The sequence below is a fragment of the Frieseomelitta varia genome, unplaced genomic scaffold, assembly GCF_011392965.1.
Source record: "Frieseomelitta varia isolate USP_RPSP 00005682 unplaced genomic scaffold, Fvar_1.2 scaffold_410, whole genome shotgun sequence".
Classification (NCBI taxonomy): domain Eukaryota; kingdom Metazoa; phylum Arthropoda; class Insecta; order Hymenoptera; family Apidae; genus Frieseomelitta; species Frieseomelitta varia.
In genome coordinates, this window is record NW_025110158.1 from 268,443 (window position 1) to 288,402 (window position 19,960).

Genomic DNA, 19,960 nt, shown 5'->3' on the forward strand with positions numbered 1-19,960 from the left:
TTAGTCGAGAATACGCCGGCTTGTTAGGCGACTAGGAATTAACTAACTCTCGGCTTTCGAGCCTTTTGAATTTCTGTATCTATGCATTTGGTTTGTTTGAAATTTTTCGAAGCTGCGTATCGAAAGTTTTTTTCTTTCATCAGCTCTTTAATGAAACCATGTAATTTTAAATGGTACGTAAAAGCTGTTACGGCGCAGCGCGACGGTGAAGTGAACAAACGAGCCGCCGGAGAGATGTTTTTATGAATGAGGACGAGAATAAATACTTATATTTCACTATTATACAAATATTGATTGTAAATGTGGATGTGTTATGAATCGGGCACGCTAGTTCTCTGTTTTGACCGACTGCTTGTGACTGATTCCTTGCTCTGTGCGTGAATCTACGATTTTATGGCCATAGCCAAGTATTCCTTTTCCTAGGCTGGGCTTTGTTCCTGCCCTATCGAGGCTTTCCACACCTTGTCTCTCTGTCCAAGGCCAGAGAAAGTGTCCTTAGATGAGAGTATGACAGGACATCTGGCAATTCTCGACAGGGTCGAGGCTTCTTAAGAATTGACCTGGCTAACGCCTCGGAGGATTCTGTTCTGCGCCAGAACAGGAGCTTTCAAAAATGAATACCAACGACTGGCTGTAAATTCATTCTCGCGACAATAGTGTAGATTTACGTATTTGTTTGCGATGCAATGCGTGTCCGTAACAAAGCTGGGAACGATCTCTCTCGCGATGTGTCGCAGGAAGTCGCGGCTGGAGACGTGGAATCGCGGATTATGTAAGCTCGTTGGACTTCGATGGGCCGTCGAATTGGAAAAAAATGCGAGTTCGTGACTCCTATTAGCGATCGATTCGTTACGCAACCGCGACTGATCGTTCTCTGTTATTTTCTTCTCTCTTTCAAGAAAGAAAAGATTGAGCTTCTGCCGTTAGAATTGTTAAAGAAGTTCTTCGAATTGTGGCACTGGAATCGACGAAAATTCTATAACAGGCTATTTTTTGGAGGATTGAGAGTAGAATAAAATTTTCCTAAAGATTTAAGAATATAATTTTCCATCAGTTGGTTAAATTTAACAATTTCGTGTTGTATATATAATTTTTTTAAACGAAGATAGTAAAATTTTTCTGGATCCACAGAAATATTTCATAAATTGTTTACCAAACTTGTGTGAATTTTATAGTACTTCTGCGCAGTTATTGATAGTTTAAACAAAACTTAGTTAAAAATTAAATCTAGTTAAAATTCTATTTATATTCTAAAATAATATTCTCGAAGTTAAATGATAATTTCTTCAACGAATCCTACAAACAGTAAATTAAGCGTGATTGCCGTGTAATTGACTATAAAACTGAATTACAAGATATTACTCCAATCCGCGCACAAAATTACAATATTTCCAATGAAGAACAACATTTAAGCGAGGATTGCTTGCAACACCTTCAGCGCGAGAAATCACACGTGCGAAGCGTATTATCCTGCCTCTTAAATTATTAAACAATTTTAGTAGAAGCCATAAAAATGGAAAATACACAATTACCATAAATTTGAACGCTACTGGGGAATTATAATAAATCTCTGTTCTCCGTTCTCTGTTCTCCTCCCGAACGATCATCCCGACTCGTAGCTTAGCTTGTTCAGTAATTTTCAATCGGTTTAACCTCGAGGAAACACGGAATCCCCAACGTGCGTTGCTGAAAATTGTTCGACCATATTTCTTTTCACCTGTCCTCCCGTTTTCTAACGATATTTCTGCTCCATCGAGCGTTTATACGTCTTCATTGGACGTGCAACAGATGGATGTTGACAACCATTCTAAATTCATTGATTGCATTAGATACGGAGAAGTCAAGTTGTTAAGTAATTTTCATTCATCGTGAATTAATATTGATTTAATATCAGTTAATTTGTATTATGCAATAGTCGCTCAATTTTTCATGACTCTTTTGAAATAAGTTTTCACTTCCTTTTCATCTGATAAGTTGATAGCTGAAAAGAACGTGGATACTTTTTTTTTATTTCTAAAATAGAAACTTCAGAGATTAGTTTTATTAAATAAAAATAATCAGTTACTTAATAACTTGCCGATTGAAAATCAATGTGACTCTTTTCCTAGGGAATTCTTTTTAATTTCGTTCTCAATTGGTATTTAGAATTAATTGCGGAGTAAGATTTCTGTGATTTCCCAAGATGAAATTCTAGATATTGGTTGGCGATTGAGTAGATTTTATTTTTTTATTTCGTCGTGCGCGGCAGCAAATTTATTTTCTACGAATGGATTTAGTTTAACCTTTGTTTAAGCGACTAGTAATTAAATTGAATATTTTTCCGTTTTTGAAAGTTGTCTGATAATATTTATCTTTTCGTTTTAAAAATTAAAATAGATTAAAATATTGAAAAGACTTAATTAAAATAGATTAAAAGATTAAAAAAGACTTTGATTCGTGCGTAGCAACTAAAGACTAATGTAGGATTTTTTAAATAAAAGAACTGTATTTTCGTCGACTTTTTTTTACCTTGAAACCCACGGTGTAGCACACGGTTGAATTTATCTCCGCTTACGCTTTTTCCACACGTTATAAAAAAAAAAAAAAATTTTGCCCTTAGAGTAGACTACAACAATTGGTAAACGACCCACGTAAATATAGCAGCCTCTAGCTATACGCATGGTCATCGAAGGTTAACAGCAAATTAATTCCACGGAACTTTGTGTTCTAAAACCAAGTCCAGCGAGTAATTAGGAGTAACAAAAATTACAGGAGCCGTCAAAATTTGAAAAGTTACAGCTAATTAGCCAGAAGTGTAACGTGAAACCAGTGTAAAAAAAATTATTAGTATGTTTACGAAGAACTATAGGATATTTTCAGTCTCTTCGCAGACACGTAATTATAGTTGGACGGAGAGCAATATCAAACAACTGTGAGTTATCAGTTAGCAGGCATCGATATATTGTAACTTATGACTCACGCGTGTGATACGCTCAACTTTCGGTGAGATATTTCCGTCGTGTTTCGCCGAGACATTTCGCATTCTACGCGGGAATAGTTACGGAAGGAGCAGACGAATGAATATGCAAAGCCGCTCGGTAGGACTTTAGCCTGTGTGTGCAGAGAACGAAATACTGTTAGTATTTGTAATGCTCAACGAGCTGATGTTCATCTAGTTTTCACTAGGAAAGCGTTTCAGGTTTTAATGGCGGCCATGTTGAAACTGTCCTTTAATGATTTAGGACACCGGTCTGTCCAACGAGACATGGAAATTTACTTTGGTATCTCGGCGTTTTTGATAGATTTATTTCCATTCCGATCCCCGTGCGAGGATATTTCACTGCATAGAATTTCGAGTTTCACGATTTTTCCTCGACATTTCGTCTCTTTCTCGTCGTTGAAAATTCTAACCAAATCATATATCCGATAGAGTACGATTATCATGACATCCACTGATCCACCACGAACAGAAATAAAATTTCGAATAATCCTAGATAATCTTTTGGGAATGCGCGTGTGCAAAATTGTTCTGGGAGATGCGACGAAAGTACATAATGGTTGTCGTCAGTATACATACGTCTGGGGATATTCATGTGAAAAGGAGACGACATGTAAATCTTATATGGGATGAACTTTTGTGTTTGTTGAATATGTTGAGAGACGACAAACAGTTAACAGAGAAAGTTGTTTCTCCTTTTTTCCTCGTTCTAGGGTCGTCATAAATATTAATGTACACTCGTGTAGAATTTTCGTCCGTAGTTCTCGAACGTTCGTTTCTTCACCTCTCTGACGACGTCTCGGATCCTTTTGTAATTTTTTCATAACAGCGAGGCTACAATATTTCACCAACAGTTTGAACAGAAATATGACAGATGCATGTCACAGAGGCTCTTTGGAGATTTAAAATAAAAATTATAAATAACTCAGAGAATAAAATTCTCGTCAATAATATCAAAATCATGAAAAAAGATAGCTGCCAAAAAAGAAGCAAATGATTTCTATCAAAATCACGAGCGATCTGAAATTGCAAAACAAATTTGTAATGGAACCTTTTCCAACGATACCAAAAGATTCCTCTCTTCCGTAGGCGCCTCAGTATATTTTCCAAAATAAAGTGGTCTTCTATCTCTTCAAGACACTCGCCCACATAAATCACGCTTTGAACAAGGAACTCGCATTTGCGTTAGCATAAATCATCGCGTTCTGCGAACGTTCTCGTCGAAAGAAGGCCCATCATCGCGGGATCCCACAACGTCGAATCGAACATTGTATCGCTGCGTGTTATGTTTTCAATCGATCGCACGTCCCTGAACTATGGACTTTAGTTCTAGCAAGTTGCAAGCGAGCGCAGCAACAAATTACTCGAACGACAAAGCAGATATTTTTAATTTAATCCCTCTCGCGCCGTCTTGTAAGCGGAACCCTGACATTATTCTTCAAGTTTTACCTCTGTTGCTTTTGAACAAAAACGCCCTGACATTTCGTCGCGATTCCACCAACGAACAATGCTTCTATCAGTCTTGAAATTTTCGTCGCCAGACACGCGAAAATACACAGAGAAATCACAGAAAATGTTGAAAGAAGAGTAGTAGGCTTCCTTCCTGCAATCGTGTTCACAAAATTATGAAATTGCATATATATGAGATTCGCGATCCAATTACGAATGTAAATAGAATCGTGGTATATATTGTCTTATATATAAGACAAAGTGAAAGGAAAGTTCGTACAATTATTCGTATAATTTCCTTACGAAAAATTACTACATCCCGACTAGAATAGTTCCTCGCCCATTCGCGTCGATGCTTCTCGTTCAATTCTTTCGTTTGAAACAGCCTTTATACCGCGTTCGCATGCATGTACGTATAATAGCGCGTCCCGCTCTTTCTTTTTCCTCGGAACACCGTGAAACAAGTGTTTTCTTTTTGTTTTTCACGTCGTTTTTGTTCGCAGGCTTCCTGGCGTGGAGTCGCACGAAAGAGTCGCGGCTTTCTCTCTCTCTCTCTCTTTCCTTTCTTTTTCGTTCTCGCGAGCGATTGGATTAGTCCGTGTTTTCGGCACCTATGGCTTCTCTCCTTGGTGCTGCTTTTGTCGTTTCTTAATTCGTAGAACCTAAAGGTGGCCGATTCCACGCGAGAGAACAAATCGAGCGACACAGTCCCCGAGTGCAACGCGAAAATCTTTCAAGTACAGAGAAAGTTAAATGACGGAAAAACGTTTAACGACGAAAAACGAATTCGATTCTTCGAAACTATTGAATTTTCCAATTCCTACTTTAATATCGTGTGTAGTATATGAGTGTGTCTGAATAATTTTGGAGTATAATACGGTTTAGAAAGATGTTTGCTGAAAGAAGATGGTGTACAGAGTTAAAGTGGATGCCGGGAAGCCGACGTATCGTGTACATGTTTGATCGATAGCTAACCATCGAGGGTGACATGTGGTTTACCAGCACAATGCTCGAGCATATCACGGCTCAACACCGTGCAGGATGTGGATAATGCGACTCCACGGGTAGATTCAATGCCGATAGAAGACAAGTGTTGCCTAATTAGTCCTACAATCAGCTTTGTCCCGTCTTCTTCCAAAGCTATTGTCGTTACCGCGTTCAGTTTCGATTTAACACGTTCGCGTTGACTCGCCGAACTTTGCGTAATAAATGTTGAAACAAACGACGCAGCGTTTGTTTTCATTCGCAATTCTTTTCTTTCTCGTTTGTTAAACTCTATTTTTTAAATATACTTTCGGGCCACGCTCCCAAGTGTTCATCCGACAAAATAGTATTTTCAGTATTTTTTTTTTCTTTTTTTTTCATATCGACAACACTTTAAAATACGCGATTCAACTCGCGATTCAACTCCGGGGAATCGTCGGTGAATTCTAAACGAATAATGGAAAGTCGACGCGAGGTTTCATAAGTGTGCACGGATTATCTGATCGTTTTACGCTGGCTGGCAGTAAGTGAATAAATATAGCATACGTGATCGCAATAAGATCCTTGAAGGGTCGGGGGGGAGGTGGTGATAAATTAACGCCGACCGGTTTCAGACGACTTCTCCAACTCAGCCTCCCGATCGTCCTGCCAGTTGCACCAATTCGTTTTGCAGATTTATCTGCTGCTCGGCTCTTCCTCTCCTTTCTTTTTCTTTTTTTTTTTTTTTTGGATTCCTCCCCATTTTCATATGTCCGTTTCGTTTGTGAAATTAACGGGTTGGTCTTTCCTCCAAGAGATGCCGATTTCTGTGTCGAGTGAGCGCAATTTTGATTATAAATTCTCTTCGATGTTTATAATTATTATCAATTACTGATTCTCCGTATCTCGAAAGTCGAGCTGAATTATGGAGGAGATAACTAAACGTTGATTTTTGATTTAAAAGTTTGTTTTTCGCGGGATTATTGGTGACAGAAGTGGTTTGCGTAGAGTTATTAATAACAGAGTCGTTTTACGTAGAATTATTAATAGTAGAACTGTTTTACGCAGAGTTGATTACATACAGTTTTTAATAATAGAATTGGTTGACGCAACAGTGGAGTAATTTTGTCTAGACGATCATTTAGTGGCAATATTATTTTATACGAAATGACCATTTAGTTTTGCCAACAGTAACATTCTCTAGTTTTTTTCTTTTTTTGTTTGTTTGTTGCTTCCTTGGAAATTATTAGTTTTCGAAGGAACGATTCTCAACGGTGCATAAGTGTGTGAGAAATACACAAATTCTCACGTTTCACGAGAAACGCGTGTTTGTTAATTCTGGCACATACGTCGTTTATCACTAGGACGTTATGGACTTTCGAGTCCATAGTAGTTTAAAGAGAGGGATAGAGAGAAAGAGAGAGAGAGAGAGAGAGAGAGAGAGAAAACAGGTGAGAATTGATGGCGCTTGAAAATCGAAGTTAGCACCTGCGATTTTTCTCCTGTTCCGTTCTAAAATCTAGAATAAAGAATTCCAGAATTCTTGCAGAATTTTTCATTCTCGGAGTGAATAGTATTTCGTGTCTAATAGTTTCAATCCACCTGCAGCAGTACTAGTTTCAATTTTTGCTTATATTTTTAATAACAATATTTAAATATTCAATCTCTTGATATTCCTAAAAGAAAAAAAAAAAAAAATTGGAATACTCGCTAATAATCGTAAATGAATATACCCTTTCTACTCATTCTTTTGCTATTTCTGCTACAATTTCTGAACGTACAATTTTCTCCAACAAAAATATGAGTTCCATTTGAAAGAAAAATCCTTCAAAAATTCCCCTCCTCTTTTGAAATGTTAAGCAGAAAAAGTAGAAAAACATTAACGTTGTCACCAGAGTATTCAATATTTTATAACAGCGTACTCGAACAATAGAAAATCTCCACTCCAGAAACGAAGTGAAACATCCCTCGTTTATATCGTTTAACATCTAAAACTCCGCGAGCCGAGAGAATCTGGCTGTTCAGGGCAAAAATTCTCGTTGAATGAACGCGGGAGCATAAAGTAGGAGGCACGGGATAGAGTCACGTTGAAAAAAGAAAAAAAAAAAAAAAAGGAAAGAACGAAAGAAGTGTATATATATATATGTGTGTGTGTGTGTGTATAGTCGCGTATTTAACATGAAAGCGTGCCTTTTTATCACGCATATTGACCAAAGATTTCATTTCTCCGTGCACGTCGTTCTACGGTTCTGTGATATTCCAAGCGTGTACCACGGATTCCGTCGGAACGAAAGGAACAGCAACTCGATCCTGGCAATCGATTGCCGAGCGTCGACCGTGGCTCGTTAACACGTTGTCGTATACAACGTAATCAGATTAAACGGATCCCCTTTGCATCGTCTTTTTCACGCGTCTGAACTCTCGTTCAGTATCGAGACACTTGCAAACTGTTATTGTCCAATTAATCTTTAAATCGCCTCGTCTCTTTGCCATAGCGATTGTTTATCGTTCTTCCGACTCGCGGAGAAATATTCAGTTTCTGAGTGATATCCTTGTCGAGGTAGGATTAAATAGTTTGGGTCTATAACAATAAGAATTGACAGTTTCTCTTCGAAATCCACGTTTCACGCGTTTCCGACATGCTGTATTAATCTTTGTCATGATATCGCAGTTTCGAACGCGATATTGTTTTCCCTTTTAAAAGAAATGTTCCAGCTTCCAGCACAGTATCGTAGATTTTTCACCAGAAATGTAGAATTTTGATAAAATTCGTTCCCCTTTATCAAAAATTGTAGATATTCAATCGAAAATATCCCTTCGTCATCGAAATAAGATTTTTCGTAGTAAAACATCCCTATATCAACACACCGTGTCGATAGAATTTCGCCAAAAATTGGCAGATACATTTATCAAAAATATCTCCTCACTGTCGAAAATAATGAAATTTTTTTATAGCAGGATGTCTCATTCACATCGACAGAATATCGTTGAATTTCATCGAAAATTTCCCTTGAATCTTGTAAATTTTTCGTCATCGTAAACACTATTTTTTATCGTCCACTCTATCAATAATGTCTGCCCGTCATATTAAATTACGATTTTTCGCGATTAACCTATTATTAGACAGTTTATGACCATTAATGGCCGTTGATAACAGTTAGTAAACCGAAGCTGCGAATGAAGCGAACCATTAGCATAATACAGATAGATCGGCGACGCGGCGGTGCAATTATGTGCAACTAGGTTCGTCGATTAATAGTGATCGATACAGAATTCATTACTGATAATTATGCCTGATTATATGTCGTCTGATCGCTGTTTCCTGGCTGTCCTATCTAAATCACATACACATACATAATTTCGTTTTCCGATCTTACATGCAGCGGGCGATTAAGCAAAATGATTGCTAAATAATTGGCTAATGACAAATGAGATTGCTAGAAAAATCGTGCGAGTACTGTGTAATAGTCGGCTGTACTAAATGTAATAATTGAATCACTTTTCAACGTAACACTCGACTCTCGAGTAAATAAAGTGAAACGAGTTTTACACGTTGCAAAATTTTGAAACCAAGTCGTGATATAATTTTAATGCACGTATATACTGATAATTATACATTGTTAACGCAAAAAAAAAAACACATACATGGTATAATAAATAAATACATACAACAATATTGATATTCAAACGTCACGCTCGACACCCTGTGTTTTCTTTCTTTCTTTTCTTCTTTTCTCTCCTTCAAATCCTGAATTTGACTTCAAAAATTTCATTTCTCTTGGGACTGTTACGTGCGTACGTCGAATCAATCTGACTATGAAAGACAGTCACTGAAATCGAGCGGTCTTAAGTAATTGGAATCTCCATGCAATAAGATTAAAAGGAGTTCGATTGAAGGGAGGGACTGATCGCGCGGGCAAATGTCGTGGAATAACGAAATCCAATATACCTTTTCGATGTATTTGGACCAATTCCAGTTGGCCATTATCGTGATGGATCGCGCGCGCTTGTCGCGCTTTGTTGTTCGATGAAAAGTCTTGACAATCGACGTTTCGTACCATACACGTGTGTTGCCTCGGGAAAATTTCGGCTCGAGTAATTCTACTTGGTACTTTGTAATTAAAAATCGATCCGAGCCATTCCTACTGGGTCGATATACGAGCCCCTTAATTGACGAATGAATTTTCCTTTTCTTCGTTTTTGGAGTTTCGCGTAATGTGTCGTAATAAATTCGGAATAGAGTAGCTTCGTTGTAGGGAAATAAAGCAATTGGTAATTTTGATAACGTGACTTGAAAGAGAATCTAAATTTCGACATCAAGTGCCATTATTTATCTATAACGTATAAATATAAAAATTGACAAATTATATTCGTATAATTGTACGCAAGTTAAACTGATGAATGAGATTCGTACAATTAGTACTCATTTAGTTTCTATAGAAATTTCATTTCTCTCGAACGACATTCGTCATATACAGATAATGACTTTTTCAAGTGAAACAATCGGAATTTTCACTTTTCGAATATCGAGATCTGAGTAGAAATCGATGGATCGTGAATGATAATGCAAATTGCATGGTTGAATAATTCAGGATAGTTACACTAGACATTTGTTACCCGAAGAAATCTCAACCCGCGGAGAACTGGTCCAAAAAGTTAGTTCGATAAATTGGCATAATTTCGCGAACTTTTCAATCAAGTCGCAAATAAACGTGACAAGTCTGCAGTGGAAGGCAAATTTCCCATGACTTGGAAACTTTTTCCTTCGAGGGAAAACCGAGTACGAACGGGTCGTTTGCATTTTTTTTCGAAGCTGAATTGTTTTTCCGCTGACAACGCGTACCGAAATATATAAGGAAAAGTGTTTCTAAGCTGAGAATGGCCCGTTTTCGCGTCCTTCGAAAAATTTCAGCAACTGTATGTTGCAAATTCCCAATCAGAGATTCTGATTACGCTGAATGTTACGTACGTACGTTAAAGTATGTGCACAATGGAAAACGAGCGGGAAATATTCATCGATCCGTCGAAAATTGAATAGGCAATCAGCAATCATAGAATTCGCAGCCGATGGAGCCCAGCCATACACGAATTCCTATCGTCCCAACGACATGAATCGGAATTCCTAGCATCCTAATTACCGCGGAATCTTGTTTAGGGACCGTGATCAATCGGTATGAAGAGTGCATCGCACAGAGATCTCGTTAACGATTGTCTCCAATCAGGGAACGAGTGACGACTTTCCCTCCGTCTTTAACTTCATTTTCAGAACCATTCGCGGCGCTTTTCCTCCAATTCAGGAACCAAAGTCAGACACGAACGGTCTGATTGTTAATTTTGTTGTATATTCGCGATGGTAACGCGGAGTGGAAAATTACTTGATAAAAATTATAACGTAATAATTCTGAGAATTAATAATATAACGATATACATGTTGCACGCGTTAGTCGTTTTCTGTAAGATTTCATAAATCTGTCGAAGTCTGAATGATACGGAAAATTGAAGAAAGCCAATTTGGACCTTGGTTTGAAAAGAGCGAGGGGGGGAGTGAGTGAGAAATTGAAACGGTTGAAAGAGAAACGTGTCAGAAGAATTAAACTAAATTAGATAGATCGCTACGTAACGTCAGAACGGTTTACTGACGCTATTTCAGGACTTTGCAAGCGATTAGACGGAAGGAGTTCGAGAAATTTCTCGAATATTTGAACTATGCGCCGCCGACGCTGTTCTAAACTTTGAGTTCTCCACCCCGCAAGTTTAAACGTTCACGCTGCGTTTGAGATTAATGAAATCAGATTAACGCCCCTGTGCCGGTTTTGTCAGTTGACAGATGCCCTGGGATTTGCGTTACGCTCGCGTAGTTCTGTACTCGTTCACGAAACACGAAAGAAAATGCGTGTAATCGATTAATTTGAAAAAAAAAAAATCCCGATACCGAGGCTAATCTCCAATCTACTCGCTGTAATCACACTTTCCACGAAGCGGTAGGAAAATTTGAAGAAAGAAAGAATTGAAAAGAAGGTGGCAAGAAAGAGAAGAAGAAAAGTGTGAAAGAAGCGATCACGATCGTCTATCGGCTTTAAAACGGGCGAAATTCAGGTCGGCAGAGTTCACGAGCAGCGAGCGTGGCTCCACGGTCGCGAGTAATTATCAGACCGCGTATTCTGTCGCCGGCGACAGTTTCTTCCTGCAACACGGGGGATAAAGCGAGAAAACGTCAGAGAGAGAGAGAGAGAGAGAGAGAGAGAGAAAGAAAGAAACGAGAGAAAACAAAGAAGAAAGAAGAGAGAAAGAGAGAGGGAGAGAAAAGAAGTAATTAAGCTGAGAGTGTATACCGAGAGTGTATAAGAGTTTCCTCTTCTTAGGTCGGCACCGAGCTAAGGTGTCAGAGGGATGAATGGAGGCGATTCACGCGATGCACGAGGCGTGTACAGCCGTCTTTTAGCCCCGTTCTCCACTCTGATTAGAAGCATCGTTGGCCTCGGCCAAAAGAACCTCGCCACTTGGCCCGCGACTTTGTCTCTTAACTTTCGCGTTTTCGACGGTCGATCGTAAAGTTCTCGCGATCCCTTCCGAAGGTCCCTTGAGAGAGATGGAAGAAAGAAAAGTGTCTCGAGGGTGGAAACGTTGCACATACGCTCTGTAATGTACGAGCTATAAATTTTATACCTCACTCGGACGGAGTGTTTGTTATTCCCATTTCGATTCGATTCTACCTAGCATTCAACATTTTATTTTGCACCTTGTGTAAAATCCTTGTATTTTGTATATTCGAAACGATTTATCGTTAGATAACTGGCGGTTGCGCAATGTATGCACAGTCAGACGTAGGTTAAATCTCGAAACGCTGTCCTTGACGAATGTTACTCTATCTACCGGTTTCTAGAATTATGGAGTCCTAAATATAAGTATTTGGCAACTGGCTCCATATCAATATCCCCAGGATTTGCCAACTGAATATTGCAAAATGTATCTTCTGGCGTACGTAGAAACAATCTGTTCCCCATCGAATTAACATTATTATTGACTCTCGTTGGAAAAATTTATATTCGACACACTTTTGCTATATTACAAACGAGAGTTGACACAGTTTGATGGAATATTGATTGTGGAATAGATTGTTTCTACAAAAATTGACACTTGCTATAATGAATACAAAATTCTCCAACGAGAGCTGATACAATTGGATGGAGAACAGACGGTTCCCGAGGTAACGTGCTGGAAGTTTACATTTGTTGGCAAATCCTGAGATATTCGGTTCTACCAATACGCGGAGTCAGTTGGCAAACACTTCCATGATTCTAGAAACCAGGCAACTAGAGTAACTTTCGTCGAGTCTCCTTCAAAAATAATCGACGTTACGTTAGAAAGTATCCAATATAGACAAGTATCGATTCTTGGAAAAAGGATCAATTTCCTCTACACGTGTATGTCTAGTTTCAAAATCAATAGACGCGTCAGAGCTAGATCCCAATTGAAACCGCATTGTTGGAGCTTGGCCTCAAGTTGGCCAAAGACACGACGGTAAAGACACTTTCGAGACTTGGATAATTTTCCAAGCAAGCCAGTCCCACTCGCTTGTTCTCGGCATCATCGACTGTTCGTCTGTACATGCGGCACAACTTTTCTCCAACATTTCTAGGGCCATTGAACGGATCGTGAATGGCACAAAGCAATTACTCGCACTCCAATGAAAACAAGTGAACGACAGAGTATACCTGACAGAGTTCTACAGTTATAACTAGGGAAATACGGTTAACTGAGCTTCTGTTCGATAATTTATACCTACAATGGTGGCCTGTGCAATTGCGGCGAACGTTGTTGTCCAAAATTCAAAGGGCTGTTACCGCCCTTTCCATCGAGTCGCCAATGTTGTATCAAAAGAAACGCAGAAATATGTTTTAGATTATTACTTTGGAACTTTCTGATGAAAAGAGAGCGAGAATTATTAACCTCCGAGTTAATGAAAGCACGTCAAATTTTCTGAAACTTGACAGACACTCAGTTTCTCGCAGGAACACGTAGCGAGTGCATTAATAGAAAATATTTTAAATTTTTCTGAATCTGAGTGTCAGAAAAGCTACCAATGTGAATGATACGAAATTATTTTATTAATGTCTCGTGACTACTTGTAAAAATATTTTTTCTGTTAGTGTTTTAAATAAATAAATATGCCGAGAATTTTTCTCGGATGATTAAAAAGAAACGACAAGAAATCGAGAAAAAATTACGAGAGTGGCAGAGAAACGATTCGACACGTTTTTCGCGGGGAATGACGCTTTGGGAGGGAAAAAATTGAGTATTCGAGGAACGTTCGGCAGGGAGAGAACACGAAATATTTATTACTCTGGGACGTAGGAATTCGCTAGGGGACGGATAGAACGAGATACTCGCCGAGGAGCAGATCGTGTGGTCGTATCGAATCACCAGACAGCATTATGACATTCCATTTCTGTGGTAACGAACATTAATTGAACAGCGGAGTTGGAAACGCGAGCCGCGAAACTCTGTAACCGAATTACGAAATTCCGTTAGTGACAACATAATTCGCGACACAGAGAAAGAGAGAGAAAGTTACTTGACTCCTATGCAAATTTTGTTAATTACTCGATCAACGTCCTACCTTTAAGTATCATGAATAATGCATTATTTGTTCGTGTTATAGTTGCGAACAAAAGAGATTTCACCGTATGAGAAAATTGTTGATGTATTCTTGTATTAATTAGAAATTTCCCTGATTACAAACTCTCTCGAAATTACTGTATCCCATACGGTTCTATCGTACATATAAATCGCACAAATAATTTATTGTTTCGTTTTTCCCCGCGTTCTATTAAATGATAAATTACAATATCCGAAATATGACAGAATATTCAACTAATTAACTGACTGAAAATTTCGTTTCGAATCCTACGCATAACAGTGCGGAGAAAATTAACAACGAAGCTGTTAACTGTCACACACAGTCAAAGTAAAATCTTTTCAATCAATCTTCCGATGCGTTCGGAATTATCGATCAAAGTGAAATTATCGCGCAGATTGTAAGGAGAGGCGGAGAGGTCGTTTAATGAAAACGGAGAAGTTTAACGTGTAATTAGCGGCGGGTTAACGAGCCGATAATTTATCGACGAAAGGCCCGAGAGAGGGGTCTCGAGACAGACAACGGGATCCTGGCAAGAAAAGGGCCAGGCGTCGATCCTTACGAGGTTTCGCGCGGATGATCAAATTACTAGGCACAAAGTGCATCGATTACGCCCTCTCGGCTTTCAGGGCCCCGCGAATCGTCCCGTACTTACGCGAGACGCACAAAGCAACGATCGATCTCGATCGTCTGATCGATAGATGAGGGGAACGACGAGAAGGTTCTACGAGGTCAGTAATTGAAGACCGCGCCGGAATTACACGGCTTCGTTAATTAATCAGCTACGTGCCATGAGATCTGTACTTGGTCTTGTTCCCGAAATTTTCTGGCGCTGTGGAATCTACAGTGCGCCTAAAATAGTTAATTCAGTTTTCAGCTTCGTTGCAGAAACTAAAAATATCAATTTCCAAACGTGTTTCTTCTTTTCGAAGATGATCTTTTTGGACGATTTGGTCTGGCGAGTGGAAAAATGAAATTGTAGAAATTCAATACGCGTGTTGGAAAAATTTTTTTGTAACTTCGAAGAATGAAGTCAACTCTTTACAACGACCTCTGGAAACTCGCTGTACGATTTTCTTTTCTCGTCGTTTCATCGAACTTTGAACATTAAGGTTAGACGAGGAAATTTTAAGACTTTCTGTCTAACTCTGATGTTCGACGTTCAATAAAATGGCGAAGAAAAATCGCAAAACAAGATTCAAGAGGTCATTGTCTTCAATTAACCATCTATGGTAGATTTGGTAACGAGAAATATTTTTAAATTGCGTAAATTAAATATTAATTAGAATAAAATTATTTATTTCATTTGTTCAATTAATACATTCACGTACTTAGGGTCAAGCATTTTTCTCGTACGCGTTTCATTCCTTAGTTTGTGAAAGAATGATCTCGTAGTATGTCTTGTCAAACTTTAGTGAGGCACGGGACACCAAGGACACGTTTCAGAGAAAAAAAAAAAAAAAAAAATGAAACACGAATCAGAAGAAAAGCGCAACTCGTAACTCAATGGTGGAAACGTTCAAGACAGTTTGCCGGAAGTTCCTTGCTCGTGAAATTTAATTGATTTGCAGAACTCTGAAATTGGGTGACGAAATTTCTGCTTGAGACTCCGCCGGTGTAACGGAAAGCGGGTTGGCGATGTCGTTTGATGGGATCCATCGGGGAATTTCGACGAGGCGGAGGTGAGAATTTCGTGAAACTTGTGGCGAAAAACGGTCACGTTTGCCGAGCGACTTCGAAACTTCGTCGAGAAAGTTCCTCCGGTAACTTCGAGCTCGAGAGATTCCATCGCGAAGAATTAGAAGATGCGTTTTTCAATTGATGTAATGATATTTTTACTTTCGAGTGTACGAAGACTCGTGCTCCCGCTCAAAAGTCTTATTGTTAGGACACTTCTTAACCTGTCGTGTACGCATATTTTATAATACGATATACATTATAACAATACAATACATATATATTAATATACTGACAGAGTGTTTATCGTACAAGTTTCGTATTGCATCATAAATATAATAATTGTACAAGTTTTGTCATTGTATGATAATTTATATTGTACAATACATATCGTGTATATAATTTATACTTTTGACACTGTGCACCTTGTATAGTAAATATTGTACTTACTACGTAATTTATAATTTATATTTTATATTTATATTTATATTTTATAATTTATAATTTATAATTTATATTTTATATTTATATTTATATTTTATAATTTGTAATTTATATTTTATATTTATATTTATATTTATATTTGTATTTTATAATTTATATTTTATAATTTATATAAAATATAATTTATAATTTATATTTATTACACCATTTTCATTACAAAAAGAACATAGTACTTGCTTAAAGATTTCTGAGCGGGGCTGTACTCACTTCGTAGAATAAAATCCTCCGACAGAATGGTAATATTCTGTTTGAAGAAAGAATTCTTACAAAAGAAACAGAAAATGATAAGAAAAAGGAAAAGAGGGTTATTGGGGGGTTAATGGGTCTTGAAAGGGACCGAATTACTCGATGACCCATTTGCGTCTGGCGCCACGTACCGTGATACGGTCGATCAGACTTTTCTAGATGACTTGTACTTTTGGTTAAGTATAGCAAACGACGATCTTTCCACGTCCACTATTCCCCTGGCAGGGAAATTCATCGCATCAAGGCGAGCACTGCTTTCTCCCCTGACGGACGCGCGATTTTTATCGAAATGCTCGAATTTTCCTCCCTTTCGACTTGAGTTTCATCCGAAGCGACAAAGAGCTCCATTTGGCTCTGTTACACGATAGTTTTGCTTTGTTAAACTGTCGTTGTTATTTTAGAAAAATAGAGAAAGAAAGAGAGGAAGTTAATGGACATTTTAAGCTTCCTCCACGATAAAAATTCACTCTTTGAATAATAAGAATTATATATCGCAAGGGTGGATGGAATTAGGATTTTAGAGATGCTTAGCTTAGCATGGCCAAAAAACGAAGAAAAGGTTGGAAATCACTGGTATAAAGGATCTAGCCTTTTGGAAATTTTTCTTTCCTTCGAATTTTTGCCGCGAAATCCTCGAAACTTCAACTCAGCTTGAATTTTTCCATCGCGTGCTGGAAGGGGACATTCGTCCCATTTTCCGCTTCGATTCGATTCCACTCAATTCGTTCGATTTCCAGCCATATATTGAAATCATGTGTATAGTGATTCAGCTGTTCGGAGCCACGGTTCTAAAATTAGGTGTAATCAACTGTTCTCGTTCTCACTTCGCGTTCACCTGGAACACGATGCATGTTCGAACGTGAGCATTAGCGAGTATCGTGTTCGTGGCATGCGATCGAGCAGAGAAATATCAATGCCTGTTACACGTCGTGGTTATGCAAATCTCGCGTGATCACGGCCAGAATTGACGTTTCACCGCCGCGCCGGAGAGGAAAAGAAAAGAAGCGTTTCGATCAGGCTGAGAGGATCGGGATCGGTTGCGAGGCGAGCGAGGATTCGTTCATTAAGGAACCTTTGACATCGTTCCGTGTTCGAACAAGCAAACTCTCTTTGCGTCTGACATTAACGAATGCTTGTCCGCCTGTTTAATTATCATCCGCCGCGTTTTTTTTAACGATGTTTGTAGGAGGCTCTGCCTGGTAATCGTTAGCAGTAAGAAACGATCTCTCTCTCTCCTCTCCTCCTGTGTGATATAACGATCCTGTTCTAGTAAAAACTGTTGGAGAATACGAAACGAGGAAGAAGTTGAGAATTAAGTTTCAAAGACAGATTTTAACTGAAACTAACACTCTTTTCTCTATCTTTAATTACCGATCGAAATGACCAATTTGTAATTTTCGTTGGATACGTTTCGTAAATATGAGACAGTGGTTTCAGCGAAAACGTTTCGTGAAATTTTTCGTATTTGCAAAGTTCTTGCAAAGTTCTTTTCGTTCCAACGTCTTCGATGGAAATCGAAGCGCTTTGAAAAGTAAATAAGCTTGACTAGTGTCGGGGCGATTCGATGAAAGTGGGAACAATGTAAAATTTCTCGTGAGGAGTGATTATAGGATGAAAGAAACGGAGCGCGAATTTTCAATGAAAATGGTTCTCGAAGCTACTTTTGTAGAATCAATTGTGGCGAAACGTGGCACACAGCACCGGTATCAGCTCAGGAAGAAAGGACTCGTGCACGTACATGTATCGAGTTCAGTCGACGAATTGAAAAGAGTTCCTTTTAACCCTTTGTAAGAGGGAGAAATTACGTGGCCTGTCAAATTCCATCGCCACCGCGCTGAGAAGAAACTGGCAGGCCCTCTGCCCGCTGGAATTTAATTTGATCGAATTGCGAATTGGAAAGGGGAATCCATTGGTCATCCATAATTCACACGTCCAAACAGTTCCTTACTTTCCAACAATTTCATTTCGCGCGCGCATTGTGGTGGGTGGCCCGATCCCTTTAACCCTCTCGGCTGGAAAAGTAGGAAAGTAGGTTGGAAAATACAAAACACACAGCTCGCTGGGAAATAAATTCTGTTCAATCGGAGTTCAATCGAGCAAATTTCCATTCTTCGAAATCCTTCGAAATCGGGCTTTCTGAATTTCCGCTAAATTTCTAATTTATACTTGTTGCTTTTGAATTGTAATAGTTTTTATATTTTTAGTTTCTCAAGCATTGAAAACACTTTGTATCACTTATAGTTTTGAGCGGTCGTATTAAAAATGCTACGATTACGATTAATTACAATTTTCTAATTAATTACACGTTGAAAACTGAAGGAGACCGATGGATTTCTGCGGTTTGAATCGTTTAGATTCGATTTCAAATCGTCCCTAACACACATACACACATACACACACACATACCTTTCCAAACCTCCCGAATTTCGCGTCTTGAGCTCTCTTACGAAGGGTTAACGAACTATTTCGAGTTGCATTTCACACGCGTTGAAAACGTCGCGTTTATCATGCGCAGTCTCTCCTGCCAGGACCGGATGCCAAGCGCAGAGGTCAGCCATGTCTGCCTCGTAGTCCTCGCGGAGGACCTCCCGGTGAACCGGAAGTTTGCTGCCGAGCCACGCTCAGAGATAAAGAGAGAAAGAGAGGGAAAGAGAGAGATTCAGTGATGCTCGCTCGAAGAGTCGCGGAGGACGACGAAGAGGTGGCGTTGTTCTGGTGACGTAACGCGCGACACACCGGAACATGAGCAGCCTACAGGTACCGGAGCTTCGGCTTCCGGCCGGAGATGGCGGTGGCACGACCGGGCCGAACAACAGAGGCACCGCGCCTCTTTTGTTGGTACCCCAGAGCAGCGTGCCCAGGAGGAGACACTCGTGGATCTGTGGGTAAGTTTATTTGGGTATCTTGCTCTAGGGTTTCGCGAGCTCACTCGGCTTTGAAATGGGGGGGATTATACGGGATTTGGGCGGGCTAGAACCGACAACGGAGGGAGGATATTTTTTGCTGTTGATCTTCCGTTTGGAATTTAGAACGTCATCGTTCGTCTAGGGAACAACAGGTGGAACTTGAATGAAATTTTAATCCCTAATTGGAATATTTCAACGATCCCTGGGGAGAGTTTGATTTTGCAGGGGAATTTCACTAATTAATTTTATTAAGTTCCACTACGTCGATACAAAATGAGATATGGAAAATTCTCGGTCGATTCTAGCCAATCTAGCGCTAATTTTACTTTATTTCAAATGATATTTAGCTCCTGCATTAACTTCTTCTTCTTCTTCTTGGAAAAAAGTTCATCAATCGAGAAAAATTAACCAACTTTATTGCTGCCTCTAAGAGATCTAGCAAGTTTCTTCAAAGTGAAAATATTTCGTTACGACAAATGTTTATAAAAATCTTTTTCTCGCTAGAAAATTCTCCACAATACGGTATTTCTCTTGTCGATGTAGCAACGAGTTTCGAGAAGATAATCGGCATTTCCTCGGATGAGTACATGAAATTGTATA

General features: G+C 39.0%; 1 long non-coding RNA gene across 1 annotated transcript in view; it reads left to right on the top strand.

The window, feature by feature from the left end:
- LOC122531652 overlaps positions 1 to 19,960 on the top strand; it is a 34,046-nt gene that overhangs the window by 3,840 nt on the left and 10,246 nt on the right. Inside the window, exon 4 of the long non-coding RNA XR_006307349.1 lies at positions 18,970 to 19,339. This is a non-coding gene — a long non-coding RNA (uncharacterized LOC122531652). The remainder of the gene's footprint in view (positions 1 to 18,969; positions 19,340 to 19,960) is intronic.